Source organism: Schistocerca gregaria, chromosome 4, assembly GCF_023897955.1.
Source record: "Schistocerca gregaria isolate iqSchGreg1 chromosome 4, iqSchGreg1.2, whole genome shotgun sequence".
NCBI classification, from domain to species: domain Eukaryota; kingdom Metazoa; phylum Arthropoda; class Insecta; order Orthoptera; family Acrididae; genus Schistocerca; species Schistocerca gregaria.
In genome coordinates, this window is record NC_064923.1 from 649,838,969 (window position 1) to 649,858,055 (window position 19,087).

The window sequence follows — 19,087 nt, forward strand, 5'->3', positions numbered from 1 at the left end:
ACTTGCCACGTATTACAAACACTTCCACGACGTTTCTGGTGTCTTCCCATTGGCTAGGTAGCCACTTCCTCTGATACCAAATCTGGTGGTAAACATCGTCACACAGATGAAGACTGAGAGGTGGCATGGCTCTTCTCACTTCAGCAACACTGCCAGTCAGATTAGTTCCCCCAGTAATATATTTGGTAGGTGTGGTTCAAAAACTGGCTCTGAGCACTATGGGACTTAACATCTGAGGTCATCAGTCCCCTAGAACTTAGAACTACTTAAACCTAACTAACATAAGGACATCACACACATCCATGCCCGAGGCAGGATTCGAACCAGCGACCGTAGCGGTCACGAACCTGCGACCGTAGCGGTCACGCGGATCCAGGCTGAAGCGCCTACAACCGCTCGGCCACACCGGCCGGTTGGTATGTGTGGTTTATGACCTTTTTATATGAGGAAATTTTGGGCAGAATGTTCTTATAACTGCATTGGTAACCCGCAGAGAACTTGTACCCGAGGGTTTGTAGTGGACGTCATGGAGAAAACGGAGAAATATGGACAGGGGCAATAAATACTGAGTGCAGCGACCGAGCTGTGTGAGTGATTCTGGAAAACAGCACTCAGTGGATCGTGGCTGCAGAGGGACTTCTGGCTGTACTACTCTCCTACTTCCTCTTAGGGTCAGAGAGAAGGGCGCCAATTTGCTAAACTTTTTACCTGGAACAAGTAGCAGTCCGCTGTGAAGGTGGCTAGCTGGCGGAAAGTGGCTGAAGGAATCTAAACTCCTGGAAATTGAAATAAGAACACCGTGAATTCATTGTCCCAGGAAGGGGAAACTTTATTGACACATTCCTGGGGTCAGATACATCACATGATCACACTGACAGAACCACAGGCACATACACACAGGCAACAGAGCATGCACAATGTCGGCACTAGTACAGTGTATATCCACCTTTCGCAGCAATGCAGGCTGCTATTCTCCCATGGAGACGATCGTAGAGATGCTGGATGTAGTCCTGTGGAACGGCTTGCCATGCCATTTCCAACTGGCGCCTCAGTTGGACCAGCGTTCGTACTGGACGTGCAGACCGCATGAGACGACACTTCATCCAGTCCCAAACATGCTCAATGGGGGACAGATCCGGAGATCTTGCTGGCCAGGGTAGTTGACTTACACCTTCTAGAGCACGTTGGGTGGCACGGGATACATGCGGATGTGCATTGTCCTGTTGGAACAGCAAGTTCCCTTGCCGGTTTAGGAATGGTTGAACGATGGGTTCGATGACGGTTTGGATGTACCGTGCACTATTCAGTATCCCCTCGACGATCACCAGAGGTGTACGGCCAGTGTAGGAGATCGCTCCCCACACCATGATGCCGGGTGTTGGCCCTGTGTGCCTCGGTCGTATGCAGTCCTGATTGTGGCGCTCACCTGCGCGGCGCCAAACAAGCATATGACCATCATTGGCACCAAGGCAAAAGCGACTCTCATCGCTGAAGACGACACGTCTCCATTCGTCCCTCCATTCACGCCTGTCGCGACACCACTGGAAACGGGCTGCACGATGTTGGGGCGTGAGCGGAAGACGGCCTAACGGTGTGCGGGACCGTAGCCCAGCTTCGTCCTTGCCGATACCCCAGGAGCAACAGTGTCCCTAATTTGTTGGGAAGTGGCGGTGCGGTCCCCTACGGCAGTGCGTAGGATCCTACGGTCTTGGCGTGCATCCGTGCGTCGCTGCGGTCCGGTCCCAGGTCGACGGGCACGTGCACCTTCTGCCGACCACTGGCGACAACATCGATGTACTGTGGAGACCTCACGCCCCACCCGGCCTCCCGCATGCCCACTATACGCCCTCGCTCAAAGTCCGTCAACTGCACATACGGTTCACGTCCACGCTGTCGCGGCATGCTACCAGTGTTAAGGACTGCGATGAAGCTCCGTATGCCACGGCAAACTGGCTGACACTGACGGCGGCGGTGCACAAATGCTGCGCAGCTAGCGCCATTCGACGGCCAACACCGCGATTCCTGGTGTGTCCGCTGTGCCGTGCGTGTGATCATTGCTTGTACAGCCCTCTCGCAGTGTCCGGAGCAAGTATGGTGGGTCTGACACACCGGTGTCAATGTGTTCTTTTTCCCATTTCCAGGTGTGTATTTAGGAGGGACTGCTGTAAACGGAGCCTTCGCGCAAATGGTAGGAAGGTCACAAAACTCTTTCCATTTGCAAAGGATGGACTATGGTCCTGTCCAGATAGATGTTTTCTTGACAAAAATGGTCATGCTTATTGTGGGAACGACACCTTCTTAGTCCAAAAACTTGTTTTTTCAGACGAGAGAGATTTGGAGTCACTAATTGGCCCCTCTAAGAATATGCAAAGTTTGGTCTAGCTCCCTCAGTGTAGGAACCCGATTGCTGAGTATTGATTGGCTATCAGACCAATAGAACAGTCAAGAGGGGATATTCAATGAATAGAGGATAGTTTGATTGGTTTGTACAATGTGGAGGACACAAGCACGATTACAGATTCCGAGACCGAGGAAGAAACACTAAGTGAACATGACTCAGAAGGATCAACATGTAAGGGACCCAAACCAACAATGCATGACACAGCATGCCAGAACACAGTCACAAACAACACAACAATCATAAAAGAAACACACCGTCACCACATACTAAGACTGTAGTAATAAGGAAATGTCGCTTGGGAGGAGAAGGCTCAAAGAACTTTTATTCTGAGGCTCCTCCTCCTAAGCAACATACTGGACATACTGCATAATATTTAGAGTATACTGCACAGAAGGAGTAATGTATTGCTCGTCTTATTGTGAGCAGACAGAGGCATATTCTCTTTTCTTGTCAAAGCTACAATTAATTATTATGTATATCAAAAGTATTTTCTGTATAAAGTATGTATGTAGTTGTTGTTGTTGTCTTCAGTCCTGAGACTGGTTTGATGCAGCTCTCCATGCTACTCTATCCTGTGCAAGCTGCTTCATCTCCCAGTACCTACTACAACCTCCATCCTTCTGAATCTGCTTAGTGTACTCATCTCTCGGTCTCCCTCTACGATTTTTACCCTCCACACCGCCCTCCAATGCTAAATTTGTGATCCCTTGATGCCTCAAAACATGTCCTACCAACCGATCCCTTCCTCTAGTCAAGTTTTGCCACAAACTTCTCTTCTCCCCAATCCTATTCAATACCTCCTCATTAGTTACGTTATCTATCCACCTTATCTTCAGTATTCTTCTGTAGCACCACATTTCGAAAGCTTCTATTCTCTTCTTGTCCAAACTAGTTATCGTCCATGTTTCACTTCCATACATGGCTACACTCCAAACAAATATTTTCAGAAATGACTTCCTGACACTTAAATCTATATTCGATGTTAACAAATTTTTCTTCTTCAGAAATGCTTTCCTTGCCACTGCCAGTCTACATTTTATATCCTCTCTACTTCGACCATCATCAGTTATTTTACTTCCTAAATAGCAAAACTCCTTTACTACTTTAAGTGTCTCATTTCCTAATCTAATTCCCTCAGCATCACCCGATTTAATTTGACTACATTCCATTACCCTCGTTTTGCTTTTGTCGATGTTCATCTTATATCCTCCTTTCAAGACACTGTCCATTCCGTTCAACTGCTCTTCCAAGTCCTTTGCCGTCTCTGACAGAATTACAATGTCATCGGCGAACCTCAAAGTTTTCACTTCGTCTCCATGAATTTTAATACCTACTCCAAATTTTTCTTTTGTTTCCTTCAGTGCTTGCTCAATATACAGATTGAATAACATCGGGGAGAGGCTACAACCCTGTCTCACTCCTTTCCCAATCACTGCTTCCCTTTCATGCCCCTCGACTCTTATGACTGCCATCTGGTTTCTGTACAAATTGTAAATAGCCTTCCGCTCCCTGTATTTTACCCCTGCCACCTTTAGAATTTGAAAAAGAGTATTCCAGTCAACATTGTCAAAAGCTTTCTCTAAGTCTACAAATGCTAGAAACGTAGGTTTGCCTTTTCTTAATCTTTCTTCTAAGATAAGTCGTAAGGTCAGTATTGCCTCACGTGTTCCAACATTTCGACGGAATCCAAACTGATCCTCCCCGAGGTCTGCATCTACCAGTTTTTCCATTCGTCTGTAAAGAATTCGCGTTAGTATTTTGCAGCCGTGGCTTATTAAACTGATAGTTCGGTAATTTTCACATCTGTCAGCACCTGCTTTCTTTGGGATTAGAATTATTATATTCTTGAAGTCTGAGGGTATTTCGCCTGTCTCGTACATCTTGCTCACCAGCTGGTAGAGTTTTGTCATGACTGGCTTTCCCAAGGCCGTCAGTAGTTCTAATGGAATGTTGTCTACTCCGGGGGCCTTGTTTTGACTAAGGTCTTTTACTGCTCTGTCAAACTCTTCACGCAGTATCGTATCTCCCATTTCGTCTTCATCTACATCCTCTTCCATTTCCATAATATTGTCCTCAAGTACATCACCCTTGTATAAAACTTCTATATACTCCTTCCACCTTTCTGCCTTCCCTTCTTTGCTTAGAACTGGGCCGCCATCTGAGCTCTTGATATTCATACACGTGGTTCTCTTCTCTCCAAAGGTCTCTTTAATTTTCCTGTAGGCAATATCTATCTTACCCCTTGTGAGATAAGCTTCTACATCCTTACATTTGTCCTCTAGCCATCCCTGTTTAGCCATTTTGCACTTCCTGTCGATGTCATTTTTGAGACGTTTGTATTCCTTTTTGCCTGCTTCATTTACTGCATTTTTATATTTTCTCCTTTCATCAATTAAATTCAATATTTCTTCTGTTACCCAAGGATTTCTAGCAGCCCTCGTCTTTTTACCTACTTTATCCTCTGCTGCCTTCACTACTTCATCCCTCAGAGCTACCCATTCTTTTTCTACTCTATTTCTTTCCCCTATTCCTGTCAATTGTTCCCTTATGCTCTCCCTGAAACTCTGTACAACCTCTGGTTTTTTTCAGTTTATCCAGGTCCCATCTCCTTAATTTCCCACATTTTTGCAGTTTCTTCAGTTTTAATCTACAGGTCATAACCAATAGATTGTGATCAGAGTCGACATCTGCCCCTGGAAATGTCTTACAACTTAAAACCTGGTTCCTAAATCTCTGTCTTACCATTATATAATCTATCTGATATCTTTTAGTATCTCCAGGGTTCTTCCACGTATACAACCTTCTTTCATGATTCTTAAACCAAGTGTTACCCGTTCTCAAGAAGGGACGTCGAACAGATGTGCAGAACTATAGACCTATATCTCTAACGTCGATCAGTTGTAGAATTTTGGAACACGTATTATGTTCGAGTATAATGTCTTTTCTGGAGACTAGAAATCTACTCTGTAGGAATCAGCATGGGTTTCGAAAAAGACGATCGTGTGAAACCCAGCTCGCGCTATTCGTCCACGAGACTCAGAGGGCCTTAGACACGGGTTCACAGGTAGATGCCGTGTTTCTTGACTTCCGCAAGGCGTTTGACACAGTTCCCCACAGTCGTTTAATGAACAAAGTAAGAGCATACGGACTATCAGATCAATTGTGTGATTGGATTGAGGAGTTCCTAGATAACAGAACGCAGCACGTCATTCTCAATGGAGAGAAGTCTTCCGAAGTAAGAGTGATTTCAGGTGTGCCGCAGGGGAGTGTCATAGGACCGTTGCTATTCACAATATACATAAATGACCTGGTGGATGACATCGGAAGTTCACTGAGGCTTTTTGCAGATGATGCTGTGGTGTATCGAAAGGTTGCAACAATGGAAAATTGTACTGAAATGCAGGAGGATCTGCAGCGAATTGACGCATGGTGCACGGAATGGCAATTGAATCTCAATGTAGCGAAGTGTAATGTGATGCGAATACATAGAAAGATAGGTCCCTTATCATTTAGCTACAAAATAGCAGGTCAGCAACTGGAAGCAGTTAATTACATAAATTATCTGGGAGTACGCATTAGGAGTGATTTAAAATGGAATGATCATATGAAGTTGATCGTCGGTAAAGCAGATGCCAGACTGAGATTCATTGGAAGAATCCTAAGGAAATGCAATCCGACAACAAAGGAAGTAGGTTACAGTACGCTTGTTCGCCCAATGCTTGAATACTGCTCAGCAGTGTGGGATCCGCACCAGGTAGGGTTGATAGAAGAGATAGAGAAGATCCAACGGAGAGCAGCGCGCTTCGTTACAGGATCATTTAGTAATTGCGAAAGCGTTACGGAGATGATAGATAAACTCCAGTGGAAGACTCTGCAGGAGAGACGCTCAGTAGCTCGGTACGGGCTTTTGTTAAAGTTTCGAGAACATACCTTCACCGAAGAGTCAAGCAGTATATTGCTCCCTCCTACGTATATCTCGCGAAGAGACCATGAGGATAAAATCAGAGAGATTAGAGCCCACACAGAAGCATACCGACAATCCTTCTTTCCACGTACAATACGAGACTGGAATAGAAGGGAGAACCGATAGAGGTACTCAGGGTACCCTCCGCCACACACCGTCAGGTGGCTTGCGGAGTACGGATGTAGATGTAGATGTAGATGTAGATTAAGTTGTGCTCTGTACAAAATTCTACTAGGCGGCTTCCTCTTAGATTTCTTAGCCCCAATCCATATTCACCTACTATGTTTCCTTCTCTCCCTTTTCCTACACTCGAATTCCAGTCACCCATTACTATTAAATTTTCGTCTCCCTTCACTATCTGAATAATTTCTTTTATTTCATCGTACATTTCTTCAATTTCTTCGTCATCTGCAGAGCTAGTTGGCATATAAACTTGTACTACTGTAGTAGGTGTGGGCTTCGTATCTATCTTGGCCACAATAATGCGTTCACTATGCTGTTTGTAGTAGCTTACCCGCATTCCTATTTTCCTATTCATTATTAAACATACTCCTGCATTACCCCTATTTGATTTTGTGTTTATAACCCTGTAGTCGCCTGACCAGAAGTCTTGTTCCTCCTGCCACCGAACTTCACTAAATGCCACTATATCTAACTTTAACCTATCCATTTCCCTTTTTAAATTTTCTAACCTACCTGCCCGATTAAGGGATCCCACGCTCCGATCCGTAGAACGCCAGTTTTCTTTCTCCTGATAACGACATACTCCTGAGTAGTCCCCGCCCCGAAATCCGAATGGGGGACTATTTTACCTCCGGAATATTTTACCCAAGAGGATGCCATCATCATTTAATCATACAGTAAAGCTGCATGTCCTCGGGAAAAATTACGGCTGTAGTTTCCCCTTGCTTTCAGCCGTTCGCAGTACCAGCACAGCAAGGCCGTTTTGGTTAATGTTGCAAGGCCAGATCAGTCAATCATCCAGACTGTTGCCCCTGCAACTACTGAAAAGGCTGCTGCCCCTCTTCAGGAACCACACGTTTGTCTGGCCTCTCAACAGATACCCCTCCGTTGTGGTTGCACCTACGTTACGGCCATCTGTATCGCTGAGGCACGCAAGCCTCCCCACCAACGGCAAGGTCCATGGTTCATGGGGGGGGGGGGGGGAAGTATGTATAATACTAAAAATATAATGTATTACGTTGTTTAAGAAATAACGGATTCAGGTAACAATGAACTACATTCTGTTTCTACTAACAAATTACCAATATAAGTGTATTTCTCATGTAAAGCTAAAATTCATGTATTCCATGTGTGAAGTGCTCAATCAGCATTTAATCTGTATAATATTAGGTGTATGTATCTAAGGTATCACATAAAATATACCATAACTACCAGCAATAGAACAAACAGACAGCTACTGAATATCATGTAGTGTCCAGACTTGCAACACTCACAGTAATATACCAATGCACTCAGATGAGAATAGCTCGAGGTTCTACCAAGACCTTCTCATCTGAAATAGGTAGAAATAGGCCAGTATCAACCAACATGCTACTACATACTTCCAATTATTTTCACCACACTCATTGTGTTGCACTTTCCTTTTTTAAAATTTTTCTTTGACATTTGCATTATATAAATTATATTCTCATCAACTAGGTAGAAACAAATTATATGGAACCATTTAACAGTTGTTAAGCATTCAATTCGCTCTAACTTCAAAGAAATTTTTATATATTATGTTCTCTATATTATTTAAAAAGCATTAAAACTGTATACCAATAAGATTGTAACAATGAGAAGTCTTTTCCGTTAGATTCAGGAGCATCCGACCCACCTTACACTTCAAGGCGGTATGTTACTGTGTACTGTTAATGAAATAAAAAAAATAAATAAAGTAAAAATGTGGAGGAGGTTTCGTTTTCGATTATTCGTTCTCGTACTGAGGCTTGGTGGAAAGTGGTTGTAATTCTTTGCCTTCTTCATCTTCTGGTCTTCCCCTGGTGGAGAGAACTTCAAGTCTTTGCCTACTGGGTGAGACTTGTGGTCTGTAATTTGTGGTGGGCTAAGGCCAGTGGCAGCTTTCAACTTTACCGACAGTTGAATTGAGTATCATCTCGGAAATACCGTATCTCACAAGGCTTGCAAGATATCCAACAATAATTGAGTTCTGTCTCTCATATGCTTTGTCATGCTGCTGGAAATAAGTCACTTAGATTCTGGTATACTGCTCCCAAACTAAACCTGCTGAGGTTGGCAGTCTATGGGGACTGTAGGATGTTTCACTCTCTTCTCCATCCCCATAAGACTTCCATCCCCGATCCCCATGCTCACGACTGGGTCGCATGTTAACAGCTGCCACCACCACCATAGAGGTCGCAAACCTGCGCCTGTGATTCAGGGCTGTACTGCTCCCAGCCGACAACCCATCACTTGCTGTGCTGGACAACTGTTAATGATTCTAGACTCGCTACAGTTGTCCTCTACTTCTCAGAAGGATTGGGTGCATAAATGTCGCTGGGGTGTTTACCACGATTTTGGACAATATGGTTTCTTTGATCCTTCCTGCATACTGAAACATTCTGACATGTATTTTAGAAATATCCTCAAAAGGCTGACCCAGTGAGCAAAACCAAAACAACTGGCTACTGACTGCCAGATATCAGACGTGTATGAGCCCGCAGACAGCCCTATAGAAACATTCCTATTGGCTCCCGCTAAAGTAATGGGAGGATGTCTTGAGAACTCAAATGGGAATCCCTGGAGGAATACGATGTTCTTTGCAAGAAACACTATTGGGAACCTGTGGTGTCACCACCAGACACCACACTTGCTAGGTGGTAGCCTTTAAATCGGCCGCGGTCCGTTAGTATACGTCGGAACCGCGTGTCGCCACTATCAGTGATTGCAGACCGAGCGCCGCCACACAGCAGGTCTAGAGAGACTTCCTAGCACTCGCACCAGTTGTACAGCCGACTTTGCTAGCGATGGTTCACTGACTTCTACGCTCTCATTTGCCGAGACGATAGTTAGTATAGCCTTCAGCTACGTTATTTGCTACGACCTAGCAAGGCGCCAGTATCCGTACTATTGATATTGTGAATCATTTACCATAAAGAGCGACGTTCTTCATTAATGGATTTATGTTAAGTATTCCACCAGCTAAGTCCGTTATTCTCAATTCTAATTCCCTTGTCATGTTCCAGACATCACGCCAGCCTGCGTGAGCTAAAACGCGTGCATTTCGGCCTCCTTTAGGAACACGGTTGGCTCGCCTGCCAACCACAACATTGGCGACGATGCAAAAGCGCGTTCGTATCGATATTGCCCTGATTTACTTGTGTAATGGCTTCGCCACGATCTCCAGATGTACTGTCCGAATTTTATCGCTTACAGAATCAGCAGAATGCCTTACTGCATGCCCTTGGACAGCTTGACGAGGGTCAACGTGCGATGCAAAACGATGCGGCAGCAGCCGCTTCACCGCTAACACAGCCACAGCACGCTGTTGCACCCACTTTTCAACCTTTTGATGCGGCACTGGAAAGCTGGACGGAGTGGTCCCGCCAATTTGGATTCCATCTCGCCGCCTACAGAATTCAAGGTAACGAGCGGCAGCCTTTTCTGCTTTCATCCGTCGGGGTGACCACGTACCGTGTGATAGTCAAATTATTTTCCCGACGCGACGTAGCAACTCTGTCCTACGAAGAAATTTTGTCTGCATTAGATGCATATTTCAAAGAGTCAGTCAATGTAGTTGCGAAACAGTATACCTTCTTTCGTAAAAAACGTACTGCAGGTCAGACTAATCGGGAGTGGGTTGCAACCTTGCAAGGCCTTACTAGGGATTGTGCTTTTGAGTGTCAATGTGGACTCCCTTATTCAGATACTATGGTACGTGATGGAATTGCACAGAACGTTTCTGATGTTCGTATAAGGGAACAGATTTTGAAACTAGTAAATCCCTCCCTTCGACAAGTGATGGACATATTGGATCGGCAGGACACACTTGACTTTGCTCAGGAATCATTTGAAACTTCGCCGGCAGTGTGTCAGGTTAACCGGCCCGCCGGGCAAGCTGCACGGAACAGTAAACAGCCCTCGCGCCCGGCCGCGCCGCTGCCGCCAGGCTCTCAAGCCACGTGTGCTGCGCAGGCAAGCTAATGCAGTGATCAAATCATGCCCGCGGTGTGCTACTAAACATTCGCGTGAGAACTGCCCGTCACGCCAAGCTATTTGCTTTTATTGTAGTAAGAAAGGACATGTTCAGAGAGTTTGCCAGAAAAAGCTCAGATCGGAAGCTCAAAACCGTTCCAGGCCCTTTGCTTCGCGCCGGAATCGGAATCGAACCAAGGATACTCAGGCTCGCGAAACTCCGCCCATGGAAATTCATGTAGTTCATTCCACTCCGCTCAGTGCCACTATCTCTAACAGTGACTGTGTTCGTCCCAAAAATAGTGTGCGTCGACATCGCCGGAACTCCCGTCAAGTCGCAAGTGATTCTGTACCAGTGTCTGTTCACGTTGCACGAGACAGTCGCTCTTGTCGTCAGCAGGACAATAAACTTTTTGTAGACTTGGACATTAGCGGCAAAGTGATACCATTCCAGCTCAATACCGGAGCTGCAGTTTCACTGATCAATCAAGACACTTACAAACTGCTGGGCACACCTCCGTTGCGTGCCGCAAATGGTACGTTAAATAGCTACTCCGGTCAACGTATCCCTGTGTTACAACAGTGCAGCCTTCTTGCAACATACAAAGGACAATCAAAACTTGTGTCATTTTACGTCCTTAGTTCTTCTTCTGCAGTGAACTTGTTTGGTTTCGATTTATTTCAGTTGTTTAACTTGTCTATAGTTAATCAGGTCCTATCAGTGAACCAGACTGTGCCTTCAGACAGTGTTTCTCGTCTATGTGAAGAATTTGCAGACATTTTTGCACCGGGCCTCGGTTGCGCTAAGAACTATAAAGCACATTTGGAACTGAAAGTCAACGCGCAACCGAAATTTTTCACAGCGCGCAATGTTCCCCACGCATTGCGTGATGAGGTCGCAAAAACATTACGCGATTTGGAATCACAAGGTGTGATTGAACTTGTGCAGGCTTCTCTCTGGGCATCACCCTTAGTAATTTTGCCAAAACCTTCCGGCAAATTGAGACTTTGTGTGGACTTCAAGGCAACAGTGAATCCACAACTAGTGATTGCAACTTTTCCTTTACCCCGCCCGGAAGATCTTTTTGACAAACTGTGCCCGGGTAAATATTTTTCAAAGTTGGACCTCGCAGATGTGTACTTGCAAATACCGGTGGACGAAGAATACCAGCGCGTTTGGTGGTTAACACGCATCTTGGGTTGTATCAATTCAAACGACTACCATTCTGGTGTGCATCCGCCCCTGCATTGTTTCAGCAATATCTACAAACTGTTTGTGCGTCGGTCCCTACTGCAGCAAATTATCTGGACGATATTGTGATCTCCGGCAAGACGGAAGAAGAACATTTGGCCAATCTCAGAACATTATTTCAGGTCTTGCGACAAAATGGTCTTCGCTTGAGAAAGGACAAATGTGTGTTTTTTGCTCGGGACTTGTCATACCTGCGACATGTAATCAATGCCCAAGGCATACATCCCAGTCCCACGCACCTTCGTGCCATACACGACTTGCTTTCGCCGCAGAATTTGAAGCAGCTACAGAGTGTGCTGGGGAAAATTAATTATTATCGACGTTATATACCACACACCTCTTCCATTTCAGCTCCGCTTCATCGCTTACGCCGTAAAGGTGTTCCGTTCGTCTGGACGACGGAATGTGAACGCGCCTTTCGCCAGTTGAAATCGGCGTTGCTTTCCAATACTTGCCTTACGCCATTCGATCCCCAGAAGCCCCTTTTGTTGATGGTGGATGCATCTGATTTCGGGATTGGTGCTGTAATTGCGCAAAAAGATGGATCGCACGATCACCCTATTGCCTTTGCGTCCAAATTGCTCTCGTCTGCGCAAAGAAATTATTCACTGATCGAGAAAGAAGCATTGGCTCTCGTATTTGGTGTTACAAAGTTTCATGATTTCTTGTATGGTCGTCATTTTACCATCATCACAGACCACAAACCTTTGACATCACTTTTTCATCCGACCAAGCCTGTACCTCCACGTACAGTGCGGAAATTCATTCGCTGATCTGTTTGCCTCTGGCAGTACCGCTACGATATCTTGAATCGGTCCACTGCTAAGCACGGAAACGCCGATGCGTTGTCCCGCTTGCCTGTTGCTGAGGATAGGGCATTCAGTTCTTCCGAACTTGCTTGCGCGTTCATTGATGCGGAGACCGATGACGTGGTCGAATCGTTTCCGATTGATTTTCGTCGTGTAGCTACAGCCACAGCTGCCGACCCTGTCCTTGCTTTCGTTCTGCGTTTTGTTGCTACGCAATGGCCCTTGTCAAAGTCACGGATCGAGGACCCGTTGGTTCGCCGATTATTTGCTCACAAGGAGAGACTTTTTGTACGACGTGATGTTTTGCTATTGCGTTCTGATAATGATCAGTCCAGGGTCGTGGTACCACGTTCGTTACAGTCGTCTGTCTTACAGCTTCCCCACCAAGGACATTGGGGTATAGTGAGAACGAAACAACTTGCTCGTCAGCACTGTACTTCGTTCGGAATCGATGCCGCGATTACGAATATGTGCTCTTCTTGCCTGGTGTGTGCCGAACAACAATCAGCACTACCGCGGAAATTCTTTGCATGGCCAAAAGCCACTTCCCCTTGGCAACGCTTATACATCGATTTTGCTGGTCCATTCGGGAATGCTCGATGGTTGGTTGTGGTAGATTCATTCAGTAATTTTCCTTTTGTTGTCCGGATGACTTCCACGACGTCATCTGCCACCATCCAAGCGTTAGCCGCGATCTTTTGCATTGAAGTCTTCCACAGAGTATTGATCCCGACAATGGCCCACAATTCATGTCCGCAGAATTTCAGTCATTCTGCAAGGCCAATGGTATTCAACATCTGACGTCCGCGCCGTTTTCGCCACAGTCAAACGGTGGTGCTGAACGATTAATTAGGACTTTCAAGTCACAGATGTTAAAGTTGAAAGAGTCGCATTCTCGGGAGGACGCGTTATTGCTCTTTTTGTCCTCGTATCGCTCTCAGCCCCGAGATGGTCGCTCGCCGGCTGAGTTGCTCCACGGTCGCCCTCATCGAACCTTGATGTCTTTGCTACATCCGCCGCAGCCAGGTACCTGTACAGCGGCAGACACCTGCCTTTGCTCCAGGCGACGTTGTCTACTATCGCCACTATCGAGGTTCACGGCATTGGCTCGAAGGGCGCATACTTTTCTGCCTCGGCCGCGCTATGTATCTCGTTTTGGGTGCCTCTGGTGAGGTGCGTCGGCATCTCAATCAGCTGCGCCTCTATCGTCGCACGGGATCTGTCGCTCGCCGTCTGCTTTCAGCGACGGTGCCGTCCGGTCAGCGCCCTGGGGACCCATCTACTGGCTCGCCTCAGCCCCAGGTATTACCGACGCTGCCTTCCATTTTGACCCATGGCGACGCGCCGCCGCCCCCGCCGCCGCCGCCTGTTCACCCGCCGGCGACGCCCGCAGTGGACGCTTCGCTGCAACCGCCGGGCGCCTCCCTGGGTCACGCGCCGCCGATCGCTTCCCGGGACCAGATATCCTCCGACATGGAACTCTTGCCCGCTCCGGACCATATGTCTTCTTCGCCCGTCGGGTGCCCCGGCCCGATGGAGGTCGACCCTTCGGCCCCTCCTGTCTCTCTACGGGTGCATACACTGCATATTGGCGTGCTCTCTGGAGCAGGTTTTCAGGCGTTTCCTAGCTCCCCGCGGTCCGAATGGCAGGGTGCGGCTGGCGCAGCCTCGCCTGTTGTTAGGCTCCCCACCTCGTCGCATACGTCAACATGCGGCCCTTCCCGCGGCGGGCGGAAGCCTTATGCTACAACCGTACGCCGATTTGAGGGGATAGGAATGTAGTGTCACCGCCAGACACCACACTTGTTAGGTGGTAGCCTTTAAATCGGCCGCGGTCCGGTAGTATACGTCGGACCCGCGTGTCGCCACTATCAGTGATCGCAGACCGAGCGCCGCCACACGGCAGGTCTAGAGAGACTTCCTAGCACTCGCCCAGTTGTACAGCCGACTTTGCTAGCGATGGTTCACTGACAAATTACGCTCTCATTTGCCGAGACGATAGTTAGCATAGCCTTCATCTAAGTTATTTGCTACGACCTAGCAAGGCGCCAGTATCCGTACTATAGATATTGTGAATCATGTACCATAAAGAGCGACGTTCTTCATTAATGGATTTATGTTAAGTATTCCACCAGCTAAGTCCGTTATTCTCAATTCTAATTCCCTTGTCATGTTCCAGACCTCACGCCAGCCTGCGTTAGCTAAAACGCGTGCATTTCGGCCTCCTTTAGGAACACGGTTGGCTCACCCGCTAACCACAACAGAACCAACATTTGAAGCTGACTGCAGGAGGATTCTACTTGCGGCAACATACGTTTCACGTGTGGACCACGAAGATAAGATATAGGAAATAGTGCATATAGATGTGTATGTAACTTCAATTTATCTATTAAGATGTCAGTCCATTCAATTGTAGGCACACAAAACTCACGGAAGTATGTTGTCTCTTATTTATGAGAAATCAAACACCTAATTTCTTTCGCTGATTGTGTCTCTGTAGAAATATTCGTATTAGCCCATAATTTTCTCATTATAGTCAGTTTGTGAGACGTATGTGAGAGGTTGTAATATGTTTGCCCACAGTACTTAGAAGAAACAGTACAGAGCTCACCTCTCATCTCGCCCTTCGTTAGAGTATCTTTTACTTGTCATATTCTCACGAATCGTCCAGTCTTTGACATATATCATTTGACTACATCTGATTTCGATGAGTACGAGAGGACCACTGCCAAGTTACAGACTCCTGCTAATTATTTAGAAATCCTATCACGTTCCAACAGCACTGTTCCATTAGTCAGAAAGTCGTCTAGTGATCCACCCATCACTGACTCAGTAGAAAGGTATCACAACGAAAAACTAACATACGAGAGCAAATTCACAACCATACAGAGTATACGCAGACTACACAAAGCATAACACCTCCACTTCCATCGTGCCATTTTTTCGATGACTGTCGATAAATATCCTCCAGTATGTGTAGTACCCTCCTTTATCCTATTCCTAAGATTATCACATCGTCTAATGGTGTCAGAGTCCTCGTTGACAGCACAATCTCTCTCTCTCTCTCTCTCTCTCTCTCTCTCTCTCTCTCTCTCTCTCTCTCTCTCCTCTCCCTCCCTCCTGTCTATTTTTGTAACATCCAACGGAATAAAACAACGAACACTGTAACCTTTGCTAATGTCACCTGTTGTTGTTGTCTTCAGTCCTGAGACTGGTTTGATGCAGCTCTCCATGCTACTCTACCCTGTGCAAGCTTCATCTCGCAGTACCTACTGCAACCAACATCCTTCTGAATCTGCTTAGTGTATTCATCTCTTGGTCTCCCTCTATGATTTTTACCCTCCACGCTGCCCTCTAGTACTAAATTGGTGATGCCTTGATGCCTCTGAACATGTCCTACCAACCGATCCCTTCTTCTAGTCAAGTTGTGCCACAAAATTCTCTTCTCCCCAATTCTATTCAATACCCTCATTAGATTCGTGATCTACCCATCTAATCTTCAGCATTCTTCTGTAGCAACACATTTCGAAAGCTTCTATTCTCCTACTGTCCAAACAACTTATCGTCCATGTTTCACTTCCATACATGGCTACACTAAATACAAATACTTTCAGAATCCCATTCCTGACACTTAAATCTATACTCGATGTTAACAAATTTCTCTTCTTCAGAAACGCTTTTTTTTGCCATTGAAAGTCTACATTTTACACTCCTGGAAATGGAAAAAAGAACACATTGACAGCGGTGTGTCAGACCCACCATACTTGCTCCGGACACTGCGAGAGGGCTGTACAAGCAATGATCACACGCACGGCACAGCGGACACACCAGGAACCGCGGTGTTGGCCGTCGAATGGCGCTAGCTGCGCAGCATTTGTGCACCGCCGCCGTCAGTGTCAGCCAGTTTGCCGTGGCATACGGAGCTCCATCGCAGTCTTTAACACTGGTAGCATGCCGCGACAGCGTGGACGTGAACCGTATGTGCAGTTGACGGACTTTGAGCGAGGGCGTATAGTGGGCATGCGGGAGGCCGGGTGGGGCGTGAGGTCTCCACAGTACATCGATGTTATCGCCAGTGGTCGGCGGAAGGTGCACGTGCCCGTCGACCTGGGACCGGACCGCAGCGACGCACGGATGCACGCCAAGACCGTAGGATCCCACGCACTGCCGTAGGGGACCGCACCGCCATTTCTCAGCAAATTAGGTACACTGTTGCTCCTGGGGTATCGGCGAGGACCATTCGCAACCGTCTCCATGAAGCTGGGCTACGGTCCCACACACCGTTAGGCCGTCCTCCGCTCACGCCCCAACATCGTGCAGCCCGCCTCCAGTGGTGTCGCGACAGGCGTGAATGGAGGGACGAATGGAGACGTGTCGTCTTCAGCGATGAGAGTCGCTTCTGCCTTGGTGCCAATGATGGTCGTATGCGTGTTTGGCGCCGTGCAGGTGAGCGCCACAATCAGGAATGCATACGACCGAGGCACACAGGGCCAACACCCGGCATCATGGTGTGTGGAGCATCTCCTACACTGGCCGTACACCTCTGGTGATCGTCGAGGGGACACTGAAAAGTGCACGGTACACCCAAACCGTCATCGAACCTATCGTTCTACCATTCCTAGACCGGCAAGGGAACTTGCTGTTCCAACAGGACAATGCAAGACCGCATGTATCCCGTGCCACCCAACGTGCTCTAGAAGGTGTAAGTCAACTACTCTGGCCAGCAAGATCTCCGGATCTGTCCCCCATTGAGCATGTTTGGGACTGGATGAAGCGTCGTCTCACGCGGTCTGCACGTCCAGCACGAACGCTGGTCCAACTGAGGCGCCAGGTGGAAATGGCATGGCAAGCCGTTCCACAGGACTACATCCAGCATCTCTACGATCGTCTCCATGGGAGAATAGCAGCCTGCATTGCTGCGAAAGGTGGATATATACTGTACTAGTGCCGACATTGTGCATGCTCTGTTGCCTGTGTCTATGTGGCTGTGGTTCTGTCAGTGTGATCATGTGATGTATCTAACCAAAGGAATGTGTCAATGAAGTTTCCCCTTCCTGGGACAATGAATTCACGGTGTTCTTATTTCAATTTCCAGGAGTGTATATTCTCTCTACTTCGACCATCATCAGTTATTTTGCTCCCCAAATAGCAAAACTCCTTTACTACTTGAAGTGTCTCATTTCCTAATCTAATTCCCTCAGCATCACCCCACTTAATTCGACTACATTCCATTATCCTCGTTTTGCTTTTGTTGATGTTCATCTTACATCCTCCTTTCGTGACACTGTCCATTCCGTTCAGCTGCTCTCCCAGGTCCTTTTATGTCTCTGACAGAATTACAATGTCATCGGCGAACCTCAAAGTTTTTATTTCTTCTCCATGGATTTTAATTCCAACTCCGAATTTTTCTTTTGTTTCATTTACTGCTTGCTCAATATACCGATTGAATAACATCGGGGATAGGCTACAACCCTGTGTCACTCCCTTCCCATCCACTGCTTCCCTTTCATTACCCTCGACTCTTATAACTGCCATCTGGTTTCTGTACAAATTGTAAATAGCCTACAAATAGTCTACAAATGCTAGAAACGTAGGTTTGCCTTTTCTTAATCTTTCTTCTAAGATAAGTCGTAAGGTCAGTATTGCCTCCCGTGTTCCAACATTTCTACGGAATCTAAACCGCTCTTCCCCGAGGTCGGTTTCTACCAGTTTTCCCGTTTGTCTGTAAGGAATTCGTGTAAGTATTTTGCAGTCGTGACATATTAAACTGATAGTTCGATAATTTTCACATCTGTCAATACCTGCTTTCTTTGGGATTGGAATTATTATATTCTTCTTGAGGTTTGAGGGTATTTCGCCTGTGTCATTCATCTTGCTCACCAGATGTTAAGAGTTTTGTTAGGCCTGGCTCTCCCAAGGCTGTCAGCAGTTCTAATGTAATGTTGTCTACTCCCGGGGCTTTGTTTCGCCTTAGGTCTTTCAGTGTTCTGTCAAACTCTTCATGCAGTATTATATCTCCTATTTCATCTTCGTCTGCATTCTCTTCCATTCCTATAAAGTTGTCCTCAAGAACATCACCCTCTATATACTCCTTCCATCTTTCTGCTTTCCCTTCTTTGCTTACAACTGGGTTTCCATCTGAGCTCTTGATATTCATGCAAGTGGTTCTCTTTTCTTGAAAGGTCTCTTTTATTTTCCTGTAGGCAGTTTGTATCTTACCCCTAGTTATATGTTCCTCTACATTCTTACATTTATCCTCTAGCCATCCCTGCTTAGCCATTTTTCATTTCCTGTCGATCTCATTTTTGAGACGTCTGTATTCCTTTTTGCCTGCTTCATTTACTGCATTTTTATATTTTCTCCTTTCATCAATTAAGTTCAATATTTCTTGTGTTACCCAAGGAGTTCTACTAGGCCTCGTCTTTTTACCTACTTGATCCTCTGCTACCTTCACTATTTCATCCCTTAGAGCTACCCATTCTTCTTCTGCTGTATTTCTTTTC